The sequence below is a fragment of the Conger conger genome, chromosome 15 (assembly GCF_963514075.1).
Source record: "Conger conger chromosome 15, fConCon1.1, whole genome shotgun sequence".
NCBI classification, from domain to species: domain Eukaryota; kingdom Metazoa; phylum Chordata; class Actinopteri; order Anguilliformes; family Congridae; genus Conger; species Conger conger.
In genome coordinates this window covers 28,271,407-28,286,140 of record NC_083774.1, presented here as the reverse complement: position 1 = coordinate 28,286,140, position 14,734 = coordinate 28,271,407, and the positions used below count along the sequence as shown (strand labels likewise).

Here is a 14,734-nt window from a genome sequence, read left to right as displayed (position 1 = left end):
GTCCAGCTGCTATCCATCGCCTAAGCATTGAGCTTGTCCTTGTCTCTAGACCTAGGGCGGCTGTGGCTTTTGGGAATGTTTTTGTTGTTGTTGTTTTGGACACCAGAATTATTGGCACTCTGGATAAATATGCACAAAAATACTTGTAAACTAAAAAATAATGCCAATATTGACATCAGCGTTTACAGTATATTATATCGTATGTATATACACTGATCAGTTTATTAGGTAGACCCGTACACCAGCTTGTTAAAAACGCCTTGTTAATGAGAGAGGTCAGAGGAGAAGGGCCAGACTGGTCAAAGCTGAGAAGAAGGCCACAGTAACTAAAATCACCACACATTACAACAGCGGTATGCAGAAGAGCATCTCTGAACACACAACGCACCAAACCTCTTGGTGGATAGGCTACAGCAGCAGAATACCAATACTGTAAGTCAAAAAGATAAGTCTAATAAATGCCTAATAAAGTGCTCACTGGATTTTTTTTTATATTTTTTTTTCACAATTCTTTGCAAACTCAAGAGACTAGTGTGCGTGAGAATCCCAGGAGATCAGCAGTTTTTGAGATGCTCAAACTACCCAACAAACCCAACAGTCTGCCACCAACACCATTCAGCGGTCAAAGCTCCTGACCCGTATCTACATGACTGTATGCATTGCATTGCTGCCACACAATTGGCTTGCTAATAAAGTAAAACATTTCCTAATAAAGTGTAAATATGTATATTCATTTGTAACTGTTTTTTACTCTAAACAATCTTCTTGCCTCTGCCTATCTTGTAATTAGTTTCCATTATATTTCCTCTCAGGAAATAGCTAAACGGATCAAACATTTCTGCTTAACCTGTCTGAGGCAACTGTGCTGACAGGGACAGTGATTTGTTGCCAAGCCATCAAGCTGAAGTTTTGGCACAATGTCACACCCCACTGCGTTCACTGCTGAACAAAATGCTTTTCCCTTATGGAGTCAGTTTCATGCCAAGACTATGCGTTTTTTGTTTTTTTTTGCATTTGTGTTAATTACAATTTGTTATTTTTATATAAAAAAATGTTTTTGGACCTTATAACTCTGGGCATCTGTGTACTTTTTTTGACCATCATAAACCTTGTTCACATCAGTTTCCTAGAACAACTACCAAACTTGATTCAAGTTAATTCAAGTTAGATTTTAATCCATTGTATTTCATGGTGAATGTCACATTCATGGCGGGGTATTTTAGATGTGTGTTTACCAAATGTAGAGGTTTATTTATGCTAATATCAAACCATGTGTATGCTTTTGTAATTTAGGGATTTAAGTGACATACTTTCAAAAATGAAAACAGACCCTTGCTCTGTGCAAGTTAGACATGAGATCAGAGTATCTCTGATGAACAAACATAATATTTGGCTAAGGACATATGTACAATATTATGCTAAACCCTGCTGGCCCTATTGAGAATTGGCAGTAAAGAACTGTAATAACATGCTCTGTTCTGGAGACCCAATAGTAGTCCTTTTTTTCAATTCAGGCTTTGTATAGAAATTAAATGTCCCGACTGTTATGGTGCACCGAGGGTGGAAGACACGAAGGACGAGGGACTGAGATGATGAGGTGCTGAAGGTGTATTTTATTTACAGTGATGAACAAAATAATAATAATAAACTAAGAAGGAAGATTTTAGAACAAACAAAAGAAAATGGTAATGAAAATGGTGTGTACTCTGGCTATGCCTCAAAAAGTAGGCCCATTACACAGCACACCCACTCCATGTCTCAAACAAAAAAGAGAGCCTCCTCAGCTCTCTCCTGGAGCTATAAATGGGCATAGCCCCTCCCACCTGGCACCTTCCATGCACAAAAAAAATTAATATAATCAATTAACAAAATAAAACAAAAAATGATCAAACAGAACATAATACACATGGCCATAACAAGAATAACAAACAGCTAAACACACAAGAATAACAAGGGGGTACTAAACAGAAATGAAAACAATCATTTATGTACTATTCAAATTCCCCCCCTTGTCTAAATTAAACAGGTGGTAGTTCCCACTATTCACCCTTCATAAATATCACCTGGTCCCCTTCACTTCCTGTTTGGTTGTGAGACCAGGATTGAACAGACCCAGGTAAACCCTTTGTTGTATGTGGTGAAACATTTTTAAAAGCACCCGCTGTGCGTTGTTTACTCCCGCTCAGTTTAAAATGTAAAGCGTGTTGTGTTGCGATGTTTGTGTTGCATGTCTGTAACAGTGTTAGTCTCGTCGGGGCGCTAGTCCGTGACATTTCCCCCTCCTTCTCCTGAAAGAGAGTCCTTCAACTCCTGAAATGCCAACCCACAGTCCTTTGTCCATGTCACCCTATTGGGCCTGTCCTTCTTTGTAAGGGAAGTGAGGGTGGCTGCTCGGGCTGAAAAGTTGGGGATAAAACGTCTGTACCACCCCACTAGCCCTAAGAACGACCGTACCCCCTTCTTTGTTGTAGGCCGCTCAGCAGATTTAATGGCCTTCCCGACCTGTGGTCGGATCACCCCATGCCTCAGCACAAACCCAAGATACTGAGTTTCACCCTTAGCCAGGGTGCACTTGTCAGGGCGAATGATGAGCCCTGCCCTCTTGATCCTGCCCAACACCTCTTGCAGATGGTGAAGGTGTTCCTTCCAGGTGTGGCTGTAAATGACAATATCGTCAAGGTAGGCGGCAGCAAAACCCTCAGTCCCCCTCAGGATACGGTCCATCATCCTCTGGTTCGTATGCGCTTAATCACTAAGAGCTGATAGACAAGTTGAAGCGTGCGACTCATGAAGTTTGGGCCCTGGTCAGTGAGAACTTCTTTTGGAATGCCTACTTGTGAAAAGAAGCGCAGGAGCGCACTAGCTACCTGCTTAGCAGTGACCTCTCTTAGTGGGTAAGCCTCAGGGTACCTAGTAGCATAGTCACAGACAACTAATATGAATCTGTTTCCTGTCTGACTCCGCTCCACTGCGCCTACTACATCCACTCCAATATGCTCAAATGGTGTATCTATTACAGGAAGTGGGATGAGTGGTGCATGAGCTGAAGCTCTTCCTGCAGTAAGCTGGCATTCTGGACAGGTTTTACAGTACTCCTTAACCTCGTTAAACATTTTGGGCCAGTAGAAACGTTTTGAAATGCGCAACAGAGTCTTCATGTGTGCCAAGTGTCCAGACCAAGGGATGGAGTGCCCTAGCTCTAGGACCTCATTCCTACATAACTCAGGCAGCACTGTTTTCCATCATCACTCTCTCTATAGAGCAAACCATTCTCAATAACATTACTCTCCGTTCCTAGGAGATTACTGCTCCTATCCCCAATGTGCTTAAAACAGTTCGCTAAGGTAGGGTAATTTTTTTGGAGAGTAGCCAAGTCAGCGAGGAAAGTAACGTCAGTGTCAGTGAGGTCTGGGTCGGCTTCTTGCTCAGTCTCCTCAGCAGCCTGCGACATTACCTCCCAAACCCGCTGTCTGCGCCTCTCATATCTCTCCTCCTGTGTAGGTCTAGCTTCTCCAACAATGTCCTCACTGCTGAAAGGCATAAGCTGCAGTGTGTTCTGCACCGTATCTGCTGCCTCTATGGTCTGACCATTCTGTCGTGCCTGAGCCCTAGTAACAACCCCACACCAAGCAGTCTGTTTCACTCAGTCAGGTAGAATGGGCATTTCAGTACCCAGTAGGATAGGATAAAGCAAATCCCTAGCAACACCTACTTTCATGAGGTAGGCCTGATTGTTGACCTCCACATATACCTCAGCTGTAGGGAGCTCGGTCTTATCTCCATGCACACAAAAGACAGTGATGGGCTCCTCCTCACTCCAGGTGTCTCTGGGGATGAACTTTGCCTGCACTAGTGTGCGTGAACACCCCGTATCTACCAGTGCTGAGAGTGGTTTACCATTCAACAGGACAGTCATAACAGGCGCCTGTGGCAGAGTAGATGTCTGGAGGGGCCTTGGGACATAACAGAGACTAGTAGTCTTTGGCTTCTTTACAGGACAAAGTGGACGGGTGTGCCCTACCTCTCCACAGTTAAAACACACAATCTGTGCCCTGTCTTGCTGCGGTTGTTTGAATAGGGGAGGTTTGGATGTGTGAGGCTTTAAAACTTTAGTTTGGCTATATGTTTGTACTACAGAACCACCACCTTCCCCAGACCCCTCAGACTTACCCCTGGCTGGTTGCCATCCACCAGCGTAGTGGTAGGCTCCAGGTCCCTTGTGAGCGGCAGCATCTGCAGCAGTGGTGGGGTCATGCTCCTTCACCCAGGTTCTCACCTCTGGATACAGGACTTGCAGGAATTGCTCCAGGACCACGGTTTCCATCACAGCCTCTTTTCCACTGCCATCGTACCACCCACTTGCAAAATAAGTCCTTTAGGCGGGTGTAGAGCTCTTGCGGTGACTCATCCACTGGTGTCTCCATTGTGCGGAAACGCTGACGATAAGTCTCTTCATTGATTTCATATTTCTTCAATACGGCCTCCTTCACAAGGTCGTAGTCGTTTGTGTGGGTGGGACTCATGGCGACAAAAGCGCCCCTGGCTCTCCCCGTCAGTAAGAGGATGAGACGAACAGCCCAGTCCTCTTTTGGCCACTTGTACGCCACCGCCAGTCTTTCAAATGTTGTCAGGAAATGTTCAATGTCATCCTTGTCCTCCAGCTTGGCTAGCCGGGGCTCCCAGTCTAACACCCCTGTGGCTGGTCTTCTTGGAGCAGCTTGGTCCGTTCTGGTATGCTCCCAGTCTAACACCCCTGTGGCTGGTCTTCTTGGAGCAGCTTGGTCCGTTCTGGTATGCTCCAGGTCCAGCTGCAGTTGGGTGACTTGGTGGCTCAGGACTCTGTAGTTCTGATCCTGCCTAACAACCTCCCTCTCCTGCCGTTCATCACGCTCCTTCTGGAACGCCATGAAGTTTTCAAACATCTTGGCAAGGGTGATCAGTGCAGCATCACCCGCAGCCCCGGGAACAGTTGCAGGTTTGGCAGATGCTGGTTCACCTGCTGACGCACCCCCGTCGTCATCGGACTCCTCTGTGAGCTCGTGCTGACCTTTCCTCGTGATAGGCATTGCAGCTGATGGCGATTGTTCAGTCTCTGTCCTTCCGTCGGTGCGATCCCACTTCTGACACCAAATGTTAGGGTGCACCGAGGGTGGAAGACACGAAGGACGAGGGACTGAGATGATGAGGTGCTGAAGGTGTATTTTATTTACAGTGATGAACAAAATAATAATAATAAACTAAGAAGGAAGATTTTAGAACAAACAAAAGAAAATGGTAATGAAAATGGTGTGTACTCTGGCTATGCCTCAAAAAGTAGGCCCATTACACAGCACACCCACTCCATGTCTCAAACAAAAAAGAGAGCCCCCTCAGCTCTCTCCTGGAGCTATAAATGGGCATAGCCCCTCCCACCTGGCACCTTCCATGCACAAAAAAAATAAATATAATCAATTTACAAAATAAAACAAAAAATGATCAAACAGAACATAACACACATGGCCATAACAAGAATAACAAACAGCTAAACACACAAGAATAACAAGGGGGTACTAAACAGAAATGAAAACAATCATTTATGTACTATTCAAATTCCCCCCCTTGTCTAAATTAAACAGGTGGTAGTTCCCACTATTCACCCTTCATAAATATCACCTGGTCCCCTTCACTTCCTGTTTGGTTGTGAGACCAGGATTGAACAGACCCAGGTAAACCTTTTGTTTTATGTGGTGAAACATTTTTAAAAGCACCCGCTGTGCGTTGTTTACTCCCGCTCAGTTTAAAATGTAAAGCGTGTTGTGTTGCGATGTTTGTGTTGCATGTCTGTAACAGTGTTAGTCTCGTCGCGGCACTAGTCCGTGACACCGACAACCTGCTCTAAATGTGTCAATGTGATCTAAATGTGACTAATTGTGCTCACTTTTGTCTCCTGTTTTTAGTGTGATAACTCCTGTGAGTCATGGAGTTAGCCCCACCAGTCCTGTGAGAGAGCAGCACTACCCCTGTTCTCCACGCTTTCCTTCTGATAAAAACAATATTATTAACGTAACATAATGGTGAGAACAGGACATTCAACCCAGCAATGTTTGCCTTTTCCTCCAACTAAAGTGTTCCTACTGCTTTAGTTTGCCTCAAAGCCAAATAGTATCTAGCACTCTAGTCTTGAACCCTGGTCTTGAAAAGTTTTTCTGCCTCCAAAACATGTCTTGGCAAGCTATTCCACACAGTGGCCACTCTGTGTGCGGAATTTATCCTTTGCCAATTTCCATTTATGCCCTCACGTTCTGCTAACTGAACTCACCCAGAAGAATCGCACATGGGCCTTGCACATGAAATGTGGGTAAACAAAAACGAGAGGAAGCATAGCTGTCCTCTCAAGCTTTCAAACTGTCAGCTTTCAAAATCAGCTTTAAAAAATGTTCCATTGGTAAAATTTTCATATGCTCGCTCACTGCAAACACTTATTGTATGAACACAAGTATTGTTCTTCTGAGCAATCGTTAGCTTTTTGCCATTATTGAAAACACTCTTTCAGCTTTTTTATTATCCTTTCCAATCGCAGGTTAACTTTCAAGTACTGTAAATTTCAAAGTGTTTGTTATTGTAATTAGCATTTTTCCAGTGTGGCATTAGAACATAATTTGTATGACAAAATAACTATTGCAGCTCATATATTCTCAATAAATACTGTGGTTTATAGCGAGGAGGAAAATAATTGGCCCAAATAAAGGAAACATCATTATTTTAATAAATGTGCATTGACTGTGTCAGACATTTGTCTTCAATTTCCACAAAAGTCTTATCAAACCATTCAACTCAAAGAAATGTGTAAATATTCAGTTCAGCAACTCTGTCAACAAAACTGTACATTTACCGGATAATCTATCATGACTAATCCCGACATTCCAATCATCCATCCTCTGCATGAATATTGTCTGCACTACTCTGATAGTATTGTGTTCACTCATGTGCGTATGTGTTTCTGTCTTAAAATGACTTCTTAATAAACAGATATTAACTTCCACTCATAACCCTCCAGCCTATTTTGAGTCAGTTGGCGTGAAATAATCAGAAACATTTTAGAAAGAGGATTTCAGCATGATTTGCTTACTGCCACAAATGGCTTACTTATTTAAATAGGCACTCGAACGTTGTCTTAAAAATATTTAAGAGACTAACGTATATCCATTTCTGTTTGCTAATGCATATTGCAGTCACAATGTTGGTTTTTCTCTGGTTGCTTGAAGCCTAAACTAAGCTAAGTTGAGACTGTGAGAGTGACTTAGAATTTACTGTTTACTCTGTTTATGTGGAAAAGAATTAATGAACTTTTCAATATGAATAGAGCAATATGGGATCCCCTCTCAACATTGTTTTGTTGCTCATCTGCATTCACTAAAACATTAACATCTTTGTAGAGCACATCAGCCCCAACAGGATGAGAAGAGAAACAGATGGAGGCAGAGGTAAGCCGTTTTACCCACTTTACTCTGGCCCAACCGCATCCAGAGGACTAACCGTTTATAGGACTGGTCCTCACTCATGGTCCTGGACAGCCGCAGAGCATGCTGGTTTTTGTTTTCCCCTTAACACCAGCGACCAATTCAGACCCAAGAAACCAGGTGAGGTGAGTTAACTGTGTAATGAACTGCTTTAATGGATCGGTTAAGTGCTGAGTAACAACATAAGCCAGTGAGGAGGACTGGTGGTTTCTAGCTTTCTTTGTGCTCCTCTGGTACATCTGCATTCAGGTATAGTATGATTTCCCTAACATAAACTCTCCGTGAGAGAACAGAAGTGGCCACTTCCAACATAAGTTATTATCCGTTCAATGGTAGTTTTTCTCCTGAGGAATGTGGTTAATGATTGCTTATTGACTATGTCGGACACTAAAACGCTTTGATTGATGTGAATTTATGGACCAATAATTATAGAGAAAAGCCCGGTAGTCTCTCGTTAGCAACAGCTTCCCCACCACAATGTCACAGTGGAGCACTATTACCATGTCACTGTATGCTGAATTATACTTTACACACACACAAACAAAAGCTGAACTGGAAGTCATTTTTTAGTTATTTTTCATGGAATTGCTCTGTTCAGAACATGGAGAGATAACTTGGTGTCCAGAAAACACGGTGAGTTTATGTTACCACCAAACTTCAAGCCCTCATTATGCAACTGCAATTTAGCTGGAGCAGGTGGTGGTGCAGGGGTCGTATCATATCAGGCTGAAGTTATGGCAGAATCCTGTGTTTCATGCCTTTGTTTTAATTTGTTGTGATGGCAAACACTGTCGCGATGGATTCAAACTGTATGCCACAAAATGTTTTGAATTCCTAAATAACCTGTAGCACTTGCTTTGACAGTTACAAAATGACAAAGTTTATTCCTGAGCAACTTGGAGTACATTTTCACATCAGATCCATTGCAACAGCTGGATATCTACTGAAGAAATGCATGTGCAGTGCCTCCCCAAAGGTAAACCTGCCATTGCCAGTGCCCCACTGAGAAACCAAACCCGCAACCTGTAGTCCATCTCCACATGTATATATTAAACGAATGTGCATGCTTAACCAATGTGTATACCTAACCAATGTGTACATACCTAACCAATGTGTATACCTAACCAATGTATACACATAAGTAATGTGTATGCCTAACCAATGAGCTCCTGCCCTGAGACCTGCAATCAGAGCTGCACAAATCTTGTGTGTATGTACTGCAGAGGAATCAGTGTGATTTGCGTATGCAAAACAGTCATCGTGGCACAGTATTTGTGGAGGAGGTTTTGGAGGTCTGCTGAGGGGGTTAATTGCAAATCAAAACTGGGCCATTTCACAATAGGCCATGGAATTGGGTAGGGAATACACACAACATACTGAAATAAACTTGGCATGTCAAACAATAAAATATTGTGACTAATACTACTGGGTTCTTGCATAAATACCCCTTTTCCTTCTTTATTTCCACCGTTTCTGAATCTGAGACGGGGTGCATTCTCAAGGTTTCTTCATCCTCGGATTCAAAGGGCAGTCGATTCCCTTTCTCTGCATTATTAATCAGCGAAAGCCAGACCGTCGAACGCCCGCGCATCTCAGCAGAGCTGTTCAGGCAGCAGTCCTTCAGTGAAAAACAAGCAAGGCGCTCCCGTTATCAGCCAATGAGGATGCGAAGAGAGACGGAGCGGAGCGGTAGGGGGCCGGGTTCTACCTGTGATGTGTCCACATTCCCTCTGACTTACGCGGGGCAGGTAAAAGAGGCGTACTGTGTTTGTCAGTGAGAGACAGATGTACATGACAAAGGACAGCCTACCACTCAAACCCCCCCCCCCCCCCTGCCGCCCCACATACACCAACCCCACCATCCCCATCTTTGATCTGCAGCCCAGTTCTAACTGAGCGTGTTTAATATTAGATGCACTCCAGTCTGTCAGACCCATACTGAGAAGGAGATTTGAATAACTCCGGGCGTCCATTCTTCTAAGCCTTGTCTCGATAAGAGAGGCTTCTTGAGATTTTTTTCTTTTTGTCTGTCTTATTGTGGAGGAAGAAAAACTCAAGGTCACTAGCACGACGATTGGTTGGGAGTATCTTATTTAGTGTGATGGTGAAAAGAGAAAGGGAGTGCAGTGTTACACCGAGGCAATGAAGCTGCGTGTCCTTCTTTTAATTAGACAAGGGAGAGCCGTGATCTACATGCAGATTAAAGACCCGGGCTCCTGCAAACTGCATCTGAGGGGAAAGGTAATATAGGCAGTGTGGAATTATGAAAGTATATTTAGCTTGAAGGGATATTTAACTTTCTGGAGTGCTTTATTATAGTACCGTATGTTTGTGGTGGTCAGCTCTCCCATGTATAAATAAAAATAAAAAGAAATGTAGAACAGCAAAATTTGAACCTCAATATCATCCATTTCAAAACCAATCTTGATGCCATTTCGCTGGTCTAATACAATGGCAATGGGCTCGGCACATCATTTTGGTATAGCTAAGTTCCGCCATTACTATGTAATTACCCGTGAACCTCCTGGTGTAAAAATCTAGTTAAAACTAAATTAATCATTGAAATGCTTCAACATTTTATTGAATAGCCCTAACACTAATATCAGCCTGCTCTCCATCAAGGTATCAGCACAGATATTTGACAACATGCTACATCCCTTTATAGCCTATAGTTTAAATCAAGTTTGTGCGAAACAAGATCATTTATACCCAATCAGCATTAGTAGGGCGGTATATTATTATTTAGATAAATTCAGGTTGCCTTGGTTGCATAGCCTGCTGAAGCTGCCTGACTATCTGCCAGTCTGTTATAAATTGCTTTGGACAATGGCTTTGGATGGTTCTGTAGGTGGGTGAACCATCTCCAGTTCTCTTTAATGAGGCACAAGAGAGCCAGTCTACAGGCAGATTAAGTACCCATTCCATTTATTTGGATGCGAGTCTCTGGGTCATTTCTAAAATGCAGGACACTCAAGAGGGTACTCGGAAGTGAGGGAAAGAGAGAAACAATTTTTATTCTAGATAATGTTCTTGTATTTTTAGCTTTGACAGCTGCTCTCTTCATGAAACATGTTCTAGGAAATTCTGCAGAGATATGGTGATTGGCAAAGTGAGGAGATAATTGCGTAAGCACAAAAGAGAAATACCAAGGCATAAATAGGCTAATTCCATAAGACATTTTCACTGCCAAGTTCCGCCAAGCACGTCCCGCAATCCCCACTGCCGCATGCTTCTCCTTACAATTAAGAGCCAGAGTTCACCAGTTGCCATCCAAACACATTTACTAGACTTCAAAGGAAAAAATATATATATATATTTTTTTTTTCATCGCTCCACGTACACACCTGCGGTCTGCTGTGGAATACACCCCTGAAGATCCCAGATGTGATTAATCAAAGCCAGGAGTCTTGCAAACGCGGAAGCTGGGGATTGAGGGATCAGAGCCGCCGGTGTGAATTACAGTAACGAGGGCCGCCAGACAGGTGGTGATCAGCAACATTAGACGGATCATAAGCAGTTTCCTGTGGAGGCCCTGAATGGCGCATCACCTCAGGTACTCCCCTACGGTACCCCTGAATATATCTCTGCTGAGTGCAGTGCATAGGGAATGCACTAGTGTTAAAGTGAGTGTAATGGGGTCTTCTGGAAATGGTTTAAATAACCATACATCAGCTCAGAGTGATGTATCCATTGCACATCCAGCAAATATCTGTTTTAAGTAATACCAATGGCACACATTTGAAGTTAGACATAAAATCTGTATTGAAAACATAAGGATTGTGTAGGTGTGGTCGGACTGCCTCGCCACCCCACCTCCCTTCTCCTCAACATAGCACCCACAAGTAAATTGTATTGGAGAAGGAGGGAGACTGGGAGAGGGATACAGTTGGTAGAGGGAAACATGGCAAAATGCCAACCCCTCACAGAAAGGCCCTGGTTGGAATTCAAGCCCAGGATGTTTTTGTTGAGGCAACAGTGTTATTCACTGCATCACTGCCACCACTTTTTCCACTGAAGCTTGAGCTACAAATATCTATAAAAAATAAGTACATACAAATCTCATGAAACTGGGAGCAGACATGCAATGAGACTAAAACATTATTGGCCATTAGGTCAGGTCCCTCTTGATGTCATAAATGATCTGGACCCAATAGAGTCTGGTAATAAATTGAACTCCACTAATTTAATCCTCACATAGGAATATATGGAAACATTTAGACAAACATAATGTAATGCAATCGATTTCTCTACTGTTGCAGATGCTGAAAGCATACCATAATAATGCATACCATTGTGAAGTATAGCAATACAGGGTAGTCTTAAGCCATTCATAAAAATGAATTTGCACAGCCACTTCAATGAATTGCAGGGTTTCAATTTGAGTTACCACCAGGAACTAACACTGTGTGGCCCCTGAGCTTTCATGGGGCCACACAGATAGTCATATCACTGAGAGAAAGATGCACAACCTGTTGTGATATGGATACATTTAATTGAGGTCTGCAGCTGTTTTACTTGAGATTGTAGTAATGTGTAATTGTGTTGTGATTTTGTATTGAACATTATGTTGTAATATCTGCTTGCTGAAATACTAAATGTTTTGGTCAGTTACAGTATAGAAAAATACTGTAGGAAGTACAGTATTTTTCACATTGGCATTGTGAAAAATAAAAACAAAATAAGTAATATTATAAATAATAATAATAAATAATAATGATACATCATTTTATTGTTTATTAAGTATTTATGTGCATTGCCATTCTGAAGCTAACTGTATATATGTATTCATTTATCTGGGTGAAAAAAATGACATTTAGAATATCAGAATTCTTGCATGTTTTGCATTTAACCCCCTGAGACCCTGGGTCCTCAAATGAGGACAGTAAACTATGACTTCCCTGATTTCTATACAGTATTTATCTGAACATAAAGGATAAAACAATGATGTGGGAAAATGTTTTTCAGTGGAAGGTGGGAAAATACATAAATCTTATGTCGAAAATGTGAAAAAAGGTATCTTTTTTCCGACTCAAATGGATAGGCAATCACACTTATAATACAGCCATGTTGAAATAAATGAATATGAATGTGTTTTAAGATAGTTCTTGGGAAAAATGTTTTTCAGTGGAAAGAAAAATACATTCATACAGATTTCATATTTTTTTAATAAAATTTTTCACACTAAAGACTAAAGTCTTATGTATTTTTTCATTTTCCACTGAAAAACATTTTTTCCCAATAAAATTTTTGAAAAACCTTTGTGTGCATTTATTTCAACGTGGTTGAAATATAAACATGATTGCCTATCTATCTGAGTCGAAAGAAATAAATGTAAATTTCTTTGGCCCATTTTTTCCATTTTCGATATATGACTATAGTCTTATGTATTCTTTCATTTTCCACTGAAAAACATTTTTCACAAAATTGTTTTTTTTAAACTCTTGTGCGCATTTATTTCAACGTAGTTGCAATATAAACGTGATTGCCTGTCCATTTGAGTCGAAAAAAAGACATTTACATTTTTTTGCACATTTTTCACATATTGGACATAAGATTATTGTCTTATGTATTTTTTCATTTCCCACTGAAAAATATTTTTACCCAAATTTTTTTTTTAGAAATCTCTTGTGTGCATTTATTTCAATGTGGTTGCAATATAAATGTGATTGCCTATCCATTTGAGTAAAAGAAAATACATTCTAATGTTTTGGCCCATTTTTCACATTTTGGACTTATATTTTTTCATTTTCCACTGAAAAACATATTTCCCCCAATTTTTGTTTTTTTAAAACTCTTGTGTGAATTTATTTCAACGTTTTTGCAATTTAAACGTGATTGCCTATCCATTTGAGTCGAAAAAAGACATTTAAATATTTTGCACATTTTTCCCATTCTGAACATTAGACTATAGTCTTATGTATTGTTTCATTTTCCACCGAAAAACATTTTTCCCAATAAAAAAAAAACTCTTGTGTAAATTTATTTCAACGTGGTTGCAACTTAAACATGATTGCCTATCCATTTGAGTAAAAAAAAATACATTCTAATTTCTTGCACCATTTTTCACATTTCGGTCTCATTTATTTTTTCATTTACCACTGAAAAACATTTTCCCAATAAAATTAAAAAATTAAAAAAAATAAACTCTTGTGTGAATTTATTTCAACGTGGTTGCAATATAAATATCTTTGCCTATCCATTTGAGTCGAAAAAAAGACATTTACATTTTTTTGCACATTTTTCCCATTTTTCGACAAAAGACTATAGTCTTAGGTATTGTTTCATTTTCCACTGAAAAATATTTTTCCTGATAAAACATTTTTTTAAACTTGTGTGCATTTATTTCATAGTGGTTGCAATATAAACGTGATTGCCTATCCATTTGAGTCGAAAAAAGACATTTTAATTTGCCCATTTTTCACATTTTGGACATAAGACAATATTGTCTTGTTTATTTTTTCATTTTCCAGTGAAAAATATTTTTCCTGATACAATTTTAAAAAAAACTTTAGTGTGCATTTATTTTCATGTGGTTGCAATATAAAATTAATGAATCATGAATATGCAAAGATTTCACATTGCAAATGTTTTATAATGATGGAAAGGAAATCTTTCGGTCACAAACACCCTGAAATAATTGAATAAAAATGTATTTGAAGAAATGTATGATCTTCTGCAGAAAGTGACAAAATACAAAAGGCTTTAGAAATCGTCCAATTATACATTATATACTGATACTCATTGATTGTAAAAAAACACAAGATATTCATGAAGAAAAATGTTTGACCAGAATTCTGAAAAATACTAGACTAAATACTTTGGTGCAAAAGGTGAAATAATTAAGTATGCGTTTTTATTGTTGAAATGGATGAAGAATATTATATACAGTAATTGGTAAATATTTATTGAAAAATGTTTAAACCATGTGTTTTGAGATAGTTATGATGAAAATCATGTTTTACCAGAAATAAGAAAAATACAGTACATAAGACTATTTTGGGCAAAAAGAGAAAAAATTAAGTATGTGTTTTTATTCATTTTAATTTTTTTGGAGAAATGTGTGATGATGAAAAATGCATTTCAGTGGCAAATGGCGAAACACATAAGATATAAGACAAGGGCATATGTCCAACAACATTTGTCTAACAACAAATAAATGAATAAAAATGTGTTGTGAAGAAAAAATGCATTTCAGTGGAAAATGGCAAAATACATACAAATTTTGTCTCATGTCC

The 14,734-nt window shown here is 40.1% G+C and overlaps 1 long non-coding RNA gene across 2 annotated transcripts; it reads left to right on the top strand.

Moving 5' to 3' along the window:
• Positions 1–5,679: 5,679 nt before the first annotated feature.
• On the top strand, positions 5,680–9,295 carry LOC133110963 (uncharacterized). Of its 2 annotated transcripts, none has more exons than XR_009704949.1 (5): positions 5,680–5,705; positions 5,937–6,053; positions 7,416–7,463; positions 8,364–8,475; positions 9,002–9,295. It is a non-coding gene; the product is annotated as an uncharacterized LOC133110963 (long non-coding RNA). The 2 variants fall into 2 exon arrangements; XR_009704948.1 differs by having other exon boundaries at positions 8,984–9,295.
• The last annotated feature ends 5,439 nt before the right edge of the window (positions 9,296–14,734 follow it).